This window comes from Nyctibius grandis, chromosome 2 (genome assembly GCF_013368605.1).
Source record: "Nyctibius grandis isolate bNycGra1 chromosome 2, bNycGra1.pri, whole genome shotgun sequence".
NCBI classification, from domain to species: Eukaryota; Metazoa; Chordata; class Aves; order Nyctibiiformes; family Nyctibiidae; genus Nyctibius; species Nyctibius grandis.
The window spans coordinates 35,917,881-35,932,941 of record NC_090659.1 but is presented as its reverse complement, the minus strand read 5'-3'; the positions used below and the strand labels follow the sequence as shown (position 1 = coordinate 35,932,941).

The 15,061-nt window shown below is 40.4% G+C and overlaps 1 protein-coding gene across 2 annotated transcripts in view; it reads left to right on the top strand.

Moving 5' to 3' along the window:
• Positions 1-15,061, top strand: part of CNKSR2 (connector enhancer of kinase suppressor of Ras 2) — a 232,024-nt gene that overhangs the window by 201,016 nt on the left and 15,947 nt on the right. The window lies entirely within an intron of this gene.

Below are 15,061 nucleotides of genomic sequence, written 5' to 3'. Positions count from 1 at the left end.
CACTAGCTACAGGCCTCCAACTAGACTCTGCGCCGCTGACCACAGCCCTCTGAGCTCTGCCATTCAGCCAGTTCTCAATCCACCTCACTGTCCACTCATCTAACCCACACTTCCTGAGATTTCCTGTGAGGGTGTGGTGGGAGACAGTGTCAAAAGCCTTGCTGAAGTCAAGGTAGACAACATCCATTGCTCTCCCCTCATCTACCCAGCTGGTCACGTCCTCATAGAAGGCCATCAGATTGGTCAAGCATGATTTCCCCTTGGTGAATCCATGTTGACTACTGATAACCTCCTTTTCCTCCACATGCTTAGAGATGGCATCCAGGATGAGCTGTTCCATCACCTTTCCAGGGATGGAGGTGAGGCTGACTGACCTGTAGCTGCCTGGGTTCCTCCTTCTTGCCCTTTTTGAAGACTAGAGTGACATTGGCTTTCCTCCAGTCCTCAGGCACCTCTCTTGTTCTCCATGACCTTTCAAAGATGATGGAGAGTGGCTTGGCAATAACATCTGCCAGCTCCCTCAGCACTCATGGATGCACCCCATTGGGGCCCATGGATTTATGGGGATCCAGTTTGTCTGAATGATCTCTAACTTGATCCTCCTCAACAAAGGGAAAGTCTTCCTTTCTCCAGACTTTCTCTCATACCTCCAGGGTCTGGGATTCCTGAAGGCCAGCCTTAGCAGTAAAGACTGAGGCAAAGGCGGCATTCAGAAACTCCGCCTTCTCTGTATCCTCCGTCACCAGGGCACCCTCCTCATTCAGCAGCGGGCCCACATTTTCCCTAGTCTTCCTTTTGCTACTGGTGTACTTGAAGAAGCCCTTCTTGTTGTCCTTGATGTCCCTTGTGAGATTTCATTCCAAGTGACCTTTTATCACTTGGGATTTCATCAGTCCCTCAAAAGAGCTTAATGCTCAGAGTTTATACTAACCATGTTTTATTTATAAGCTCTTCTGTTGTTTTTCAATATCAAACATTGCCAGTTCTTATGAAACAAATGTGATAATATAGTACTTTATTTTGAAAAAAAAAAAAAAAAAGAAAAAGCCCTGTAATCAGGCAATTTTGCAAGGATCTCAGTTCTCTTTAATAATAAAAAAAAATAGGTTTCTAGCTTTGTTTTTAAAAATTGTCGTTCAAAAGCTAGAGGATAAATATTGTTTGTCTCCTTTTGTGGCCCCAATTTGCAAGTTTTGGATCTTGTTGATGATAGTTAACACTCCCACATCCTTGTACCTACTGTGATGCTATTAAATAGTATGATTTCATGGACAAAGCGTGAACCAAGTTCTCTGCAGGATCTTACTGTATTTACATCAAGATAATGGCTGCATTTTAAGTAGGATGGTCACTTTCTGGCTCCATATTTTGAGTATTGCTGGCACAAAATAATAGCAGCTAATTATTTCTTCTCTTCTGGATTCCCAAGGGATGAACTTTGGCCTTTAGGAATATGAAATAACACCACTGATTTTTTTAAAAGCATTTGAGTTTTTATCACCATTAGAGAGCGAGGAGAGAGGATGTCAAAAAACTTCAATTTAAAACCACTTTTCAGCTGGTTTTTGAAATGTTTATTTAATGATGTGAAGATTTACAGACATCAAGGAGGAGGTGAAATTAAGGAAACCTCACTTGGGAGATTTCTCTTGGTTGTAAATTCAGGGATGGACAGATACCAGGCAGCGGCACAGCAAGGCCTAGCCACAGGGTACGAACAGGGAGGACGTTTACCTTGATCGCTTTACCCAGCAAGACTAATAAGTAATAAAACTTAACTGGGGATAATTGCACATTTAGTTCCACATTAAATGAAACTCAGATTTCGAGGGCAGTGGGATGGCTTGGGGGGTGCTCCTGGTATGACTGCGGTACAGCTGCCGGCTGGGCTTGGCGATGCCAGAGACACGTGTCAGTGGGCTCCTTGCAGCTAATACGGCGTTTGCCATACATGCAAAGTGGTCATTATAGAATACTTGAGAACCAGTGATCACGAGACCTAGCGAATTACAGAAGCATCTTCCTGTAGTAAAAATAGCAAAATCTGTTTCAGAATTCACATAACAGTATTTTAATAGTCTCTACATTTGGCATTAAAGTGATATTTTTACTGGAGTAATGTGAACACTTGAAATCCAATATGAAAATCATACTTAATCTATAAAAAGCTTGAAGCTGATTATTCTGAGAATTCTTCTGTTTCTTTCCTCCCTACTAGAATATACCCTGCCTTTTGTTTTCAACTTTTAAATAAGAAAATAAATTTTATTTTCAAGAGATTTTTTTTTAATCAAGTTAAGTACATGTGCAGACTTTTACAGTACAAAATTTATATTTTTAACTTTAATATAACTGTTTTAGGGAAAACTGGATTAGCTAGTTTCTGTCTTCAGAAGAAGGAAGAGGGTACGTTTATTTATTTATTTCTGGCTGTGTAAAGAGCCTAGGAAAAATCCCATTTAAATTTACACTCCCTCTAAAGCTCTCCAAGACTAAATTTTTCTTTTACACTTCTTTACCACTGAGGACTATGCTTACCCTCTCCAGTGTTACTGTATAATCTTGGTATTTAATGTCATATTTCCTAAAATAGCCTCAAAAGTTTCATGAGATTCTTGTAGGGGCTAGGAATACTTATTAATGAACTGGGATAATTTAACCATACCGTAAGTTTTTTATACCAACATACTGAAAATCTAAATCTCAGAATTTTGACCATGGTTTATGAAATGGTGATACTGAGGAATAAAAAGAAAACAAAAACCAGAAAATGCACTTTCGACTTTAATACATTATGCATTAATAAATCGATAGTTTCTAAGTTCTCTGCTCACTTTGCATTTTAACCTTCTGCAGTCCAGTTCACAAGTTCTGCCTGCAGATATGGCCACCTTACAGTGGCCATCATGAATCTTATAGCATACACAGGCTATCCTTGCATCTGTGCAAACTCTAAGAAGTTGGGAAATTTGAGTCTGTGAATGTCTTGCGCAGCCTATAAAATACGTGTAAAATGTCTCCATAGTAAAAGAAGAGGAAAAGAGGATGTGTTAGTTTTCCTGGGAATACTTGTTTAAAGGATGGCTGAAATTTTTGGTTCAATTAATTTTGAACTATCGGTAGAATGTGGAAGGAAGTTTCAGGGTTTTCATAGAGTGAAAAAATTATTGCCTTGGAGACTCACAATTTGGAAATGGCTTTTACAGCTAATGAAACTCAAAAATGTCAGCCACCTTCTTCTTGCTCTCCTCCATCCCAAAAGGCCAGTTTCCTAAGCTTGTATATGTTGTGGCTAAACAAGATTATGAGATTTATAGCAAGAGTACAAAAGTCACTTGAAGTAAAAATTAGGCTTTTCAGTCACTTTTGAAAATAGCATTCCGGTCCTTGATGGATTTCATTATTCCTGAACTTTAGGGGAGGCTGAATGTGGGAGACCAAGGGCACAGTCAGATGGCCCTGAGCAGCCATCACTGTCCCTTGGAGCCCCATGACATCTGTAGTCTTTGGGTTTCTACTCAGAGGAAAACAGGAGTGGAGGGGTGAAATTTTATATTCCACCTGGATTTGGCTCTTCTGCCATGGCTGCCAGCAGACTGTGTGCGTTTCTGAGCATCAGAGCTCCCCGGGATGCTGGGGAGTGGGAGGTTGCTGAAAGTAACCCAATGAACAAAGAAAGGAAAGCAGACCCCACCAAGGTGGTGGAGGCTTAATTTACCTGTGTAAAAAAGAAAGGAAACACTTTCTACAGGCCACGGTCTGCAGTGTTTGTAGGGAACAGGAAACATCAGGGTAGCTGCGGAAGAGATGGGAAAATCTAGTGGGGTGAGATGGAAGCAAAAGGAGGAAGACTAGAAATAGGACATATATCTATAATGCTGAGGATAAGCTATGGAACAAGTTTGCTTGAGTTGTGATTGGTTTTTCAAATGAAAATCCCATCAGCCTTAATGCTCTGTGCCACAATTGAGGATAATGGTGTTATAAATCTTACCCATACTTAGAAAAACTGTTTTAAAAGCATATTGTCTTGATAGTGACACATTTCTCTTACAGGATAACCTACTGTAAGTGCACCCATGCTGCTTTTGCCTTTGTTTCACAGAATTATACAATGTAGCATGCTGCGCAGGTGAGCAGAGTAGATGTGTTTTATGCTGGGGCCACGTTCTGGCAGACCGTGCCAGTGCACAGAAACATTTCCTCAGCCCAAGTTGTCCTCCAAGGAGGAGAATCTGGCATAACCTCATGGTTATGTTAGAAACACTGTAATATCTCTGTCCGTAATTAGCTGAGGTGACAGTTATTTTTGACAAATAAAACCTTCTCATAGTGTCCCCTTAGCTCATGTATTCCAAAAGTATTAGCAGAGACCTCTGGTGAGACTTGTTCTTCAGATGACTTACTCATTTGTACCATATTGAAATGGAGTAGATATCTTAAAAGATGAAGTCATGAGCCTGTTTCTTACTTTGTCCTTGTATGTTTTGCACTTCTTCAGTCTGCTGTTGCTCATCTTTAGCAGTTGCCATAGCTAGCACTGTTAGTAATGACCAAAAGTTTATAGCCAGATCTTCATCTCTATTCCTCCTGGGTTTTATTAACGTCTGTCTCCTCGATCCAAGGCAAATGTAATGGTTGTAGTAGTTCCAGGCTGAGCAGGGGAGGTTGTTGGCTGCATGTAGGCAGGTAACTGTGGATTTCCAGTTCTGAAATCCCCTCAAGGTTTCTGCACACACCTGCTAAGGAGTTGTTTTAAAAACCTTCAGTTTAAGCTGACTGTGCACTTGCTGTATTTCATAGTTCACAGAGAAGTGTGTAAATTATGGTCACCATCATTTTTTTCATTACCAGCAGTTATGCTGATATGGTGCCTATCATACTATAATGTAACCAGAACAGATGAATTCTTGCCCATTCCTACCTTCTCATGTACTTTCTCATAGAAAACTTAAATTGAGAAAGTTCTTATTTTTCCACAAAGTTGTTGAATAGATGTATTATATAATATACACTGAACTTTGTGGTTACTATGTAACAACAGTAAAATCTTTAATATATCAGATAAAAGCAAGGACACTATAAAAGGTAGCGTGATCTTGTGTATTTCAAAATTATTTTCCTTGGGTCTCTTTTCCAGAAGCAATCTTGTTTTCTGTGCTTCTTTTACCTTAGTTATGAAAGATATGACATAAATAAAAAATAAATTTGTAGCCTAATTCCATGTCGTTGCACCAGGATAATTTCTCCAGGACCTCTCCACCTAGATTTCTGGAATAAAAAAACATTTAGGAAGATGAATATAAATCAACTCACTGCAAATTATGAAAGCATCAGTGACAAGTCTAGTGTTGTAATCCCTCTTTGGAATATCCAGTTGTACTGGTAGCAAGTCCTGATGTTATACAGGAAAATTAGTGAGCTTATTTCCATCAGATATGCAGCTTCTTTAAGGGGGATGTTTACTTTCTTCTGAAAAAAACAAATCCTTGTAAAATTAAAAACTCAGTAAGCTTGTTGTTCTTACTATTTCGTCTTGCAGTCTAACTTTTCTATTCTGCACAGGAGATGTGGGCTTAGTAAAAATTGTCCAAAACATTGATATGTGTAGATCTGTATCAGATCTCAGACTTAAAGCTATTTGCATTAAAAAAAAACCTGCAAGCACAAGTGATTGCACTGGAGAACATTGAGCGCCACATTCCAGCTAACCCAGTTAGCTTGTCTTCAACAGTGCCTAAGAAACATATTTCTAGGGAAGAGTTAAAGGTGTCTTGCTTGTAGCCCTTGATGGATCATTCTTGCACAAAATAGTTTTATCAGTTTTGAACTCAGATGTACTTTTAGCTGTATCATGTGGCAACAAGGAGTTGCACATTTTAACTCTGAGCTGGAGAGAGAAGCATCTCTTTTGGTTAGTTTTGAACCTGCCACCCAAACTTTCAGATGTTCCTGTTGCTGGAAAAGGTAATGATCAACCTTTTCTCTCTTCACTTAGTGCGTGTATGTGTTCATAATTATATAGACCTCTGTTACATCTCCCTTATTCATAGGGGTGACCAAGTCTTGAACGGTCCTAGATCGTGCAGTCACACCTTGCAGGAAAAACCTTTCACACCACCAGTAATTCAAGCTGCCCATATCTCTGCCTTTCTCAGTACTACTTTTTGAGGCAGGAAGGTCAGAGCAGTATACAACCTTCAGTATGTGACTTTCTGTATTTATTCAGAAATAGAAGCGAAACCTCCCAAGTTCTCTGTTTTTGTGGAAGCTGATTTGATTTTTTTAACAAATACTCTGCAACTGTGGCTTTGCAATCCAAGAAAAGAACTAATGGGAACTGTTTGGTGTAAGATGGTTCTGCCTTATAGGAAAAAAAATAAAGGTATAGTTTTGATGTCAATGATGCATGAAAAGAGTGTGTAATGCTTGTTCACATACAAGACTGCAGAGGAGAAGGAAACTAAAAAAGACAATTAAGTTACCAAAAGAAATTAGCAGATGACATAGCTAACTGAGCAGCTTGAGGAGGAGGGAGGTTGCAGTGAGGAGGGAGGTTGCTGAGGGATAAGAACAGAGCTCAGTTGCATGATATTCAGGCTGTAGAGATGCTAATATTTTCTTTGTTTAGTGATGATGTTTAGAGCCACCATCTCACACCAGCAGTATTCCTGCTAGCTGGCTGCACCCAGAGCTGGGGCTGTCCTTTGGGGAAGAGTTCCTCTTGCTTTCGTCAGTCTTCTCTTGACCTTGATATAGTTAACTTTGAGGAAACTAAAGAGGTTCTTTCCTGTTTGTGATCTAAAACCCCAGACAGGGTAGCAAGAGCTTGCAAGTACAGTCATGCTCTGTCATTTGCAGTTGAAAGCTGCCAAAGTCCTATTTTCATTCTCCTGAAAAAAATAGAACACTTTTGACATCTCAAAAGGTTTTGAGAAGTGCCTGTCTCCAACACAACTCTGATGGTTCGTGCTGGTGTAGGAGCTTGAGCTGCCATAGGAAAAGGAAAATTGGTACCTGGGTGCCAATGTGACCATGCTGGTGGGCCCTGTGCACTGCTCCATCACCCCGAGAGGACAGCAGGTCTCCACCAGGCTCGGGAGTACTGCCCTCAACCCCTCAGGATGGGGCACTGAGGCAGGAGCGGGGCTATGACCTCCAGCACTGGAAAGGGGTCAGACATGCAGGAGAAGAGAACCAGTGCCCAGATCAGGTATTGGTGCTGTGATCTGTTCAACACAGGACTATTTCTTCTGTGAGACAATACCGTCACACGGAAGTATGGAAGCTGCACCTTGTCAAACGCAACATGTGTGACAGAAGCATTTCTGTGTTTAGGAGATGCTTGGGGACGAATTAGGGAGGAGGAGGCTAATGAGAAGCAATTAATTTGGACACCAATGTCTTTGTCCCTTTGTACAAAGATGATTAGGGTAAAAACGTTGTAGGAATTGATGGAAGTGTAGGAGTAACTCCTTCCTGGTAATCCCTAGCATATCAAGAACTAGATCAGGATCTTCCCTTAAAAACCGCTGAGCACATCACATCCTCTTTTGCCAAGAGGGCGTTTGATGGGTGCCTGGATTTTGGGGGAAGGCTGGGGCAGCAGTGCTGAAGGCTCCTCCATGGCTGGGCACCGCGTGGCCATGAAACCCTGGTGTGTCATCCCTAAGCTTTGTCTGGGCTTCCTGACCAGTCTGACAAATGCCTTTTACCTTCCCTTTCCCCAAATGGCTGCCTTGTGGTTTTCTGATTAAGTATTTAACCAGGAGCTTGAATACATAAAGTGATATGACAAAAGGATCCTTTGATTAGTTTGCTGGTTTTTCACCTTCTGAATTGTGTATAGAAATACTTTCTTAGCAGGCTTGAAGAGATAATATCCAATTAAAGAGATCATATTCACTCTAGCATGTTCAGGGATTTGAAGTAATTTAAAATTTGTTGTTTGTTGCTATCTTTAACGTTGAAATACACTGGGGAACTTCTGACATTTTCAGCGTTTGACTCCTGTAAGAGGAGCCTTTAGCCTAATGAAATCCCTGTGCAATTCTGATTTACTCTTATTACACTGTTGAGGGCATTGTTTGTCATATGATCGGCTTAGGATATACTTTTTAGGAAAAAATTGGAGCACCTCTGAAAGAGCTCTTGCATGTTAAAAATATACAAGCAATTACAAGCAAAAAAAGTAGCAATGTTTGGCTCGCCAGAAGGGTACCTTACATAAAACCTTTCAGTGCAAGCTTTTTACATAGAGATAATTATTCTCGTAAAAAATAAAAGTTCAATTCACCAGATGAAAATATCTGTTTTCAGTATCTACCAGGTGTGAAACATTTTATCATTAATTCTTCATTTTATATTCCCAAGTAGGTAATGAATTCACTGCAGCAAATCAAGGAGCTCACTGCTGTACTGGTCTGATGGGCTTTCAGGACACTGTAGACACCTGAGAAAGCAGCTGAATCATTGTTTTAAAAGAGGAAAGGCCATTTCTGCCTTATTTTTATGAAAACCAACTTAATTAGAAGCAAGGTTTCTAAAAGTAGTTTCTTTATATGCTAATTTTGTGCAGTGAATTTCAGCTTGGTGATCTGAGGGAGGGGTTTCAGGTCTGATAGCATTTGTATTCCTAAATATGGTCCTCCTTGAGCCTGGAAGAGACCTGACTAAACCAAAAATGGAGTCAGAGCAGAATGATATGACTTGCCTGGGAACAGTCAAGGCAAGTTGGATTAACAGATCAAACACGTGCTAGTACATGAGGAGAGAGAAGGGGATACCTTTGTTATAGTAGCACAGCCAGCCAGGGGGAGTTGTCAACATTTTACTTAATGGCCTCGCCAGATGAGTAGTAATGTAGTCCATGTTTTGTGTGTGTGCTTCTCCAGTGAGCTCCAGATTCAATTAAAATATCTCAACATGATAATAATAATAATCATCATCATCATCATCATCATCGTCATCATCATCATCATCTGCCCTCCCAGCTTTCCCTAACTGGGTGGGTTTTCACACTATTCATGTTGGATGTTTTCACAAAAGCTGCTCAAAAGTCTCAGCAGAACAGGGCATGAAGAGGAAGATTACATTTTTGCTCAGTCTGCTCAATTCACCTTAACAGCATGGTCTGATATAAATAACTTAATGTTTATGTGATCTGTCTCATTGACCCACTCGGAGGAGAGATCCTCTGCCAGGATGGAAAGTTGCTGCAGTTGTCAGCAGCTGTGGTAGGAGCAGCATCTCAGTTCTCTGCCCTTGGATGTAGGCAGGCAGTGGGGAGATGACAGTCTGGCCGTATGTTGTTTAGTCAAGTTGGTGATTTTGTCAGTGTATCGGTATTTTTGTTGTCAGTGTGGAAGGCACCATCAGAAAGAGCAATTATGTTACCTGATGACGGGCTGTTAAAGTGTTCTTTATCTAAAGTGGTTTCTACCAGTTGAAGTTAAAAACTTTTTTGTGTAAATTTAAATTTGACATGTCATAATTAATTCCATACATTCCTGTTTGCTTTTAAAGCCCCAAGTGAGTTAATTTACAAAAATTCCCAGAAATATGCTGCTGATAAAAGTGATATAGAGAATAGTCTGGTTTGATAATAGGACCAATTTTCCTAAATATTCCTTATTAAAAATTTTGGTGATGCAAATGCAAAAAAATTAGTACATTACTTTTTTTTTCAGGGATGAAGTCCAAAGGAAACACAACTCCCATTTTTGTGCTGTATAGTAACTGTTTCACGGGGCAACAAATTGGAGCTACAGTTCCTGCTTTGTGATCAGGAGATAAAGACATATCTTTTCACACATTTCTCAGTATAAACCATGCAGGAGGTTTGGTAGATTAAATTGAGCTTCATATGCCATTACAATCATATCGATGGCTGGCTGAGTATGAGCCAGCAGTGAGCCCAGGTGGCCAAGAAGGCCAACAGCATCCTGGCTTGTATCAGGAATAGCGTGGCCAGCAGGACTAGGGAAGTGATTGTCCCCCTGTACTCAGCACAGGTGAGGCCGCACCTCGAATACTGTGTTCAGTTTTGGGCCCCTCACTGCATAAAGGCATTGAGGTGCTGGAGAGAGTCCAAAGAAGGGCAACGAAGCTGGTGAAGGGTCTAGAGCACAAGTCTTATGAGGAGCGGCTGAGGGAATTGGGGTGGTTTAGCCTGGAGAAAAGGAGGCTGAGGGGAGACCTTATCACTCTCTACAACTACCTGAAAGGAGGTTGTAGCGAGGTGGGTGTCGGTCTCTTCTCCCAGGTAACAAGCGATAGGACAAGAGGAAACGGCCTCAAGTTGCGCCAGGGGAGGTTTAGATTGGATATCAGGAAAAATTTCTTCACCGAAAGTGTTATCAAGCATTGGAACAGGTTGCACAGGGAAGTGGTGGAGTCACTATCCCTGGAGGTATGTAAAAGACATGTAGATGTAGTGCTTAGGGACATGGTTTAGTGGTGGACTTGGCAGTATTAGGTTAACGGTTGGACTCAATGATCTTAAAGGTCTTTTCCAACCAAAACAATTCTGTGATTCTAATATGGGCAGAATTATTAAGAATTAGGAAGCTTATAGGAAGAATATAATATAGTAATATAGTAAGAATTAGTAATTTGACCATTTAATGTGCAAAAAAAAATCCGCATACCAAAGAGGAAGCAAAAATGGGATCCTTAAGGGTGGGTGGCACTCCTTCGTTCGATGTTTAGCTACTGATACTGGTATCATCCTTACTTGTCGAGCAAGCTGGAAGTTCACCACTTAATAAAACCTCCATAAACAAATAGCAAATAATATATGGGCTCTAGTGGCGTTGTCAAAAAGCTTCTTGTCATTTAGAGAAGCAGTGTTCATGAAGAAAACATATTCTTTATGTAAACTTTTTGCTTGACATCTCTGTGTGAGGTATTACTTTAGCAGAAGGTAGTGCAGAAAGGCGGGTTAGAAATGCTTGAGAGGTCTGTCTCCACAATATTCCAAGTCCACGTCTGTTTTTATCAAAGGTGGCTTTCACAGAGCAGTAAGAGTGCTTTGAATAAAGGTCATTGCAGCACGCACCACCAGTGTGATGTCTGCATTTGCGCCGAGGGACAGAGTGGTGTCAGGTACCACAGCTAAGCAAGAGTCTGGGGAAAAGCATAATGAGTTTATAGGGCTTATAGGTCTTCCCTGCACATGTGGTGAGCTAGATACGATTCAGCATAGATGTGCACAGCTTAAGACAGAGTCATACGGAGAATGATGTTGTTCTGTGTACTAATAAGTATGTCAGTGGTGTGGTACTGGAGTGTATAAGCCAACCTGAACTATGAATTTTCAGTTCTCCAGATGCTTTTTTTTTTTGTAACTCTAGTGGGGTTCTTCCTTACTTGTTTGTTTGGGGGGGTTATTTAGTTCTTTAGTGCTGACTAGATAGAGGGTTAGTTAGCAATAACTGTAGTATATGAAGTGCATATTGGGAGAGCATTTAGAAATACTGTGTAAGTGGGAGGAAGAATCTGTGCATATCAGAGCCCTGTAATTTCCCCATGCCTCGTTCTTCTCACGGAGCTGAGCACAGCACTTGAGCAGGAGCAGATACTGGAGGTTATACATGGTCTGAGACCACAACCTGTCCTCCCCATCCCCCTTCCTCATTGTGGTGCTTTCTCATATAACATTCAAGCTCTTGGTGTTCCTTTGGTGTCACTTTCAGCTTAGTAAAGACACGGGGGACACTAAAGCACATACTGTAATGTTAGGAAGACCAAAACTTGCTATTTGTAGATAGCGTATTCCTGTATTATCATTTTTTGATTTAGTGCCCTTTACTGCAGTAATTCAGTCTCCAGAAGAGTACTGAATGACTCCTGCTACTGCTTCCACATCTAACTGGCTTCTTACAGGATAATTTGCAGAGATGCTGCTTTGGAGTATAGTGTCAGGGGGCTGCACTGGATGTGTCATCAAAACCCTCTGTCCTCAGGCACTCTTACTGACAGGCTCTATACCAGCTCCTTTTCATCTCTGCATGGCATCCTCTGCATGGCATCTCTCTGAGACCTGAGCAGTCCTGAAGACGGTAGGAGCTTCCCACCGTTGAGCAATGGACAGTTTGTAGATCTGCCAGCATTCCTCCTGAGGATGATCCCTGAGGTCTCTTCCAACCTGGTTGATTCTGTGTGATTCTGTGTGTGACTCTGGGTCAAATAGCGTTAAGCCATTTCCCTAATAAGGAGGAAGATGTATCTGCCACTGGACTTATAACAGAAGCAGCCAGGTAGCAGTTTGTGGTACTTGGGCAGGGATAACTTTTCCCCAGTGTTTGCATTCACTCTTGTTCAGAGCCTGATTACTCATGCGTAGTAGTTATCTTTAGGGGAATATACATAACTAGATACACTTCATTATTGGACTAGATAATAGGTAAGGGCTTCTAGTCAAAGTTCTTCTGTATCTCTCTTAAGTATGTAGACAGATGTAGAAACATGTACACAAAATAGGACACAAACAAAGGAAAAGATAGAGATTCAAAAGGCAGTTAGAGTTTTACTGATTGTCACTATAGATGGGGAGCCTGAAATTTCCTTTTATAAAACTTAAGTACTTATTTCAAAGGTAAATTTGCTAATCTGCTATTATTCAACCTACCCTTATCTGAAAAGCAAATTTACCATAAACATACAATTCAGTAATCAGGCATCTTGTAGTCTGTTTAGGCAAAATATATAATGTGAACATTCATAAGAAAGTGTCCTCTCAAGTGGCAGTGGTAAAATGTTATGCATTTTATTAAAAAACAGATCAAAGTGAAAACCCTAACTTAAATAACCTCTCATTAGTGACTGCTGGTGTGCCTTCATTATTTATAAATAGGGCTCAAAGAGAAAAAAAAATTGTTGATTCACCTTCCATGCCCCTTTCTTTACATAGGACTTCTTGTGTGAGAGCCGTTTTGAGACTTTATTGATTATTACTCTCAAATATTTCTCTCAGGTGAGAACTTTTTCCTCCCCTTTGCTTACATTTTTATTGATTTTTTGAGACATGTTGGCATGCCCAGGAAGGCCTGCAGAGCATCCCTTTGCTCTTGCTTGGCAGGTCGGTCCCAGCCCTGATGCATTCTGTCACTGCCGCGTTCGATGGGTAAAGTACCTCCCACTGCTACAGGTTTGCTAGGACATGAGATTCCTCACATCTTACGTGACCACGTCAGCTGAAGAAATATGTGGAGATTTATAGCAGGCAGTTTTGTTTCTGTAACCTCTCTGGGGAAGTAATTTGCTGTAAAGCTCTTCTCATAATACAAACATAATTTGGTTGATAAATGCAGTAAGTTCACTTCATTATTTTCATAGGGTCACATTCATTTTTGTATGTGAATGGCAGTTGGTTTATTTTCCAAAATGTTTGCAAGTCTCATGAGTTTCATAAGTTGTAGTGTCTATAAGTATCCATCCAGAAGCACATTACTTGTTCTTTGTTATTTGTGTTTGTTCTCCTTTAAAACAGATTAAAAAAAAACCACTCATCTAGAAAGGAAACCATATGTTAGAGACTTTTTGCATAAATCATTTTGCTAATGTGAGTGATACAGAAAGAAAAATGTGGGTTTCATAATAAGGAAAAATAATTTTACTACCAAAAAGCAGAATTTCTAAACTCTTAATGTGCATCTACACTAGTAGGAAATATTATACAATTGGTTACTCTCAGTGAGAGTGATATAGTAAAATAATAAGAAAATCTATTTAGAAGAGTCCCCCAAGTGTGCCTGTTAATTATATTCACCTTCAGATAAATAGGACAGTGTGTGCTACCACTTATCTTAAGAGGTCCTAATGAAAGGCTGTTCATGCACATTGTGACTAATCCAAACTGGGACAGTGAAGAATTACCAGTGTTTTATGATAGGCCTATAACAGCTTTAGCAATATTACTGAATAGCCTTTTCAAAAGTGTGTCTTACTAGCAGGTCTTTTTCAGAAATAGTCACCTTCTAATGCAAAATTTAGTTGGATTTTAGGTACATAAAAAAGTCCTATCCCACCACCTCTTGAAGGTAGCACACTGCTTCCGTAGACACAGAGGACGTGTCCCAGCCAGCCTCAGCAAGGCGTGTGGGAGAGCAGGGTATAGACATCTGCTAGGTAACGCCCTGGCCTTAACTTAAATAACCCTCCCTTTATTTCATAGCCATCTTGTTTCACGAAAAGGAAAGTTTCTTTCCCCAAAGCTTGACCTTTGAAACCAAACTTCCTGAATTTTTAGAGATAAAGTTACATGAACAACATCCATGAGACAACAGGATCTCCTGAAGCTGCAGAAGTGATACAGCCATGTATGCCTCATGGCAGCAGTATCCTCTTTCACTTAGTGCCTTTTTCCAAACAAATCCAAGACTTTTTTAAAAAGCTGTGACTGGATGAAATGTGAAGAACATTCCCTTTTGCAGCCTGCTGAAGTCTCCCTTCCCTCAACCCCACGAGTCCTGAAATGTGCTGGTTTGGCCTTTTGTTTGTCACGGGTTTCAGTTTTGGGAGTTGTTTTGGTTTGGGTTTTTTTCATTTTGGTTGTAGAATCAAACGTTCCTTATTTTAAACAATAAGTTATGTAAAAATTTCTCTCGACTGTTATACTTAGGACGTAGTTATATAAACTGTTTTCCTCTCCCTTCTTCTTCCTCCTCTCCCTGTTGATGCACAGGGTCCCCGGGAAATCTCAGCAGTGGAGGAGAGGCTGAACTCAGTTTGAGTTCCATATAGCATTGCTCACCCTCTGCCTCTCTGGAAACTCATTTTCCAGTTGCTGCCGTGGGTGGAGTAAATGGCACCGATGTTTCCATCTGGGATTCTTTCCACCTTGTGCCTTCTGTCACTGAGACAACATTTATTTTCTGCTCTCCAGACCTTTTGTGATATGCTCAAGAGTAAAAATGGCAATGTTTAATATTTTCCTTCCTTTTTCATCCTGTCTTTTGGAAAAATAAAATAATTCTCTTTAACAAGAGATAAACAAGTCTCGGCAGCTAAATTGGATTGAATTTGTACATCTTTATATTCTTCACAGTTGAACTCTTTC